At 36.5% G+C, this 3,446-nt stretch overlaps 1 protein-coding gene across 1 annotated transcript in view; it reads right to left on the bottom strand.

Moving 5' to 3' along the window:
• Positions 1-3,446, bottom strand: part of LOC107716458 (disintegrin and metalloproteinase domain-containing protein 11-like) — a 51,418-nt gene that overhangs the window by 38,300 nt on the left and 9,672 nt on the right. The gene's annotated exons all lie outside the window — the stretch shown is intronic.

The raw sequence follows: 3,446 nt of genomic DNA, 5'->3' as shown, positions 1-3,446 counted from the left end.
TATATATATATATATATATATATATATTTTATTTTATTTTTTTTTTTTTTTTTTTTTTTTTTTTTTTTATATTTCGAGTTTATATGACAGGGTTTCTAGGTCTGCAAAACAAAGCTAGCCTAATAGCAAATCAAAAATAGCCCAAAACTAACCCAATGACCCTATCCCAAATATCAAAACTCAAAATATGTGACTCCCATATCTGCAATACATATTTTACAGTCACTGTTATGCGTTCTGCACAATTTCATAAAGGAACTCTCTGCCTGTGCCAACTCACCATCTAGCACAGTTTTATGCTGATAGAATCAATGAATCATTGTTATCATTGATAGAATAAAAAAAATGGGTAAATATTTCAATACAAGCATTTGAGTCAAATACAAGCTATGTAATATGTCAGTCCTTTAACTCACAGTAGTGTAAATAGGGTTAAAGTGAACCATCAAATTTATTGACAAGCATTTATGGTAAACTAAAATATACTTTAATGTAATTTCTATTGAAATTTGCCAAACCTCAAAGGGCACCTATTATGGCCCTTTTTACAAGATGTAATATTGGTCTTGGGTGTCCCCAGAATGTGTCTGTGAAGTTTCAGCTCCAAATACCCCAAAGGTCATTTATTATAACATTTGGAAAAATGTCATTTTGGGGCATGTCTAAAAAAAGAGATGTTCTGGTGTGTATCACTTTAAATGCAAATGAGCTGCATATTCCCACCCTGTCTTTGAAGAGGGCGTAGTGTATACGTCTCTGCTTTGCATACCTACAGCTATAAACAGCAATATGACTGACTGTTGTTCAGCCATACATATGGGAAGCCAAACGCACCAAAAGTTGAACGAAACAGCTTGATGTTACAGAGCTCGCGCAGCGCTGACCTGTCATCAACTCGACAGCGCAGGGAGGATGTGTTTGCTAGCGTCACTGAACAGACAGCGCAGCACAGATCAATTAAAATACTTTGATAACATATGCACAAAAACACGGTTAAAATGTTAGCTAAGCACTATAATGACACGACATTCACAAAACAGTCTGGAGTGAAATGATTTGCGCAGACATATACCGATTTAGGCAGATTTTGAGGCGCATTACCTTCAAAAATAAAAGTAAATGTTGGGAGAAAATGAAAAATCTTATGTTCAGTCTTACATCCAAACACAGAACACCAGGATTGCTTACGAGATATTGTTGACATTACAGCTGCTTGAGTGCGGAGAAAATGGTGGACAGCGCACAACCAACACAACTTGCTGAGAGTGGAAACTACGGTAATGCAGGACTGTCAGTCAACGGCCGTGGGCGGGGCCTAAACAATGTGACATCATATTGCTTTGAGAATCAAAATGGCAGGCCTATTGAGACTGTTTTGGTTTAATGGGGATTAAAAAATAAGGAGTGGTTGAATTTTTATCATTGTAGGGTGGTTGTGTTCACACACTGCCAACACACAATTATGTCCAAACACCATGTAAAAGTAGATTTTGCATAACAGGTGCCCTTTAATTATATTTGCAATGACACATTTGTAATGATGAAGATCTAATTTAGCACATTTAAAATACTTTAATACCAAATAAAACTACTATTATAATAAAGTTCTTTACATGTGCTTTAGTATGTTAGTCAACATATCAAAATAAGTGTTCTTCTTTAAAGCATGACAAAGGATTATTAAAACAAAGATGTGTACTTTAAAGTAAAACTTGCAATGTGACATTATTACAGTGTGTTAAACAGTCATTAAAGTGTACTCCAAGTACACTTATTTGGGCTTTTATTTCATGAATATTACACTATTTGCAAGTACATTTTTAAAAATATACACTTTTAAGACTTCGAATACACTAAGTGCACATTCAGTACAAATAAGCACACTTTTTTGCTGGCAATATGCTAACTAAAAAAATGCTCCTGGTATTCCTTGTGTATAGGTTGCTTTGAATAAAAGCATCTGCTAAATTAATAAATATAAATGTAAAAACGTAAATGTAAACTCGTTTGGAATTATGTGGAGTTGTGTATGTAGAACGTTCAAATCAGTCACTTCTTATGATTCTTTTCAGTTTGGATGCTGCTTTGGCTTCAGCGATTTGCAGTCAGTTGCCAATTTCTACTGACAGAGATCATTCTGCTGGTGGGAGATGCAGCCCCCTGATTCAAGTGAATACCACATCAAAACAAAAGCGCCTATTAGAAAACAACAGCAACTAAATCAGCTTTCAACCAACAAAATATTTGTCTTTTTAATCTTCCATCAAAATGTAACTTACTCTGCCTCTAAACCGACATCATCAAACCAGCCCCTCCAACCACTTGACATAGACAACACACTTCACCCTCCAAATCAAAGTCCTGCCTAAAAGTTTTTATGCTTTTATGAGAAAGGACAGTGGAGATTTTGACAGGAAAGTGGAGGGAAAGAGAGGGAATAGGTGACAGATTCAGACAGAAGTCGTTGGGTTCAGTGCCTGTAGGGCGGTCACATAAGGGTTGTCAAGTGCTCTGCACCAGTGTCAGGTAAAGCAGCTCAAGGTTATGAGGACGTAAAATGGCCTTTGACAGACAGGTGGTATATATTGCATCCCTGGTTACAGAAGACGAACGGTGTGGGTGTAAAATGCGATCACCTTGCAATACTTGCAGTTGAAGGCACAAAAACGAATACCTGCCTCAATGCAAGAAGCAGGGAGTGCATCCACACTCATTTATTGCACTAAATAAATCATTCAAAAACTACAGTCTCGCACTGTACAGTAGGTTAGATCAAATACAGACAGAGATGGGTAGAGTGTAAAACAATACTTTATGTTAAGCCAAATAAATGCTCAGGACCCAATTGTGAAGCCAATTTTGCGATAACATCCGGATGACTGTACATTATCCTGAATATTACACAGCTATAAAATATTGAAGTTAAAATATTTTATTAGCTCACCAATAAACTCTTTGCTTCTACAAAAAAAAAAAAACCTTCCCAGCAGTTTCCTTTGGTAATTTTGCAGGCAAGTGGCTGGGCACCAAAATTTTACAAAATATTAATTTGTCAATAAAACGTCTTAATGAGGAATTTGTTTATTACAGACATGCAGCTTTTCACTTCACAAGGTTATTGTGATACCTTTACCAGCTGTTTGAACACTCATTCTGATGGCACCATTTGCGTTTGAAGAAACACAATCTTGCATAGCCTGAGAATGAGTACATTTTCATTTTTTGGTGAACTACACTCTAAAAACTGCTGGGTTAAAAACAACCCAATTTGGGTTATTTTGGCAACCCAGCGTTGGGTCAAAAAGGGACGAACCCAGCGCTGGGTTGTTTTAACCCAACAAGTTGGGTTATTATGTCTGACCCAGCATGCTGGGTTGCTTTTTTATGGTTTAAAATTACTACACTGCTAGGCTAAAATGAACCCAAATCGAGCTAGACATTAAACC

This window comes from Sinocyclocheilus rhinocerous, unplaced genomic scaffold (assembly GCF_001515625.1).
Source record: "Sinocyclocheilus rhinocerous isolate Xijiao unplaced genomic scaffold, SAMN03320098_v1.1 scaffold419, whole genome shotgun sequence".
NCBI lineage: Eukaryota > Metazoa > Chordata > Actinopteri > Cypriniformes > Cyprinidae > Sinocyclocheilus > Sinocyclocheilus rhinocerous.
Note: the sequence above shows the minus strand (reverse complement) of the source record. Positions and strands in the feature narration are given on the sequence as shown.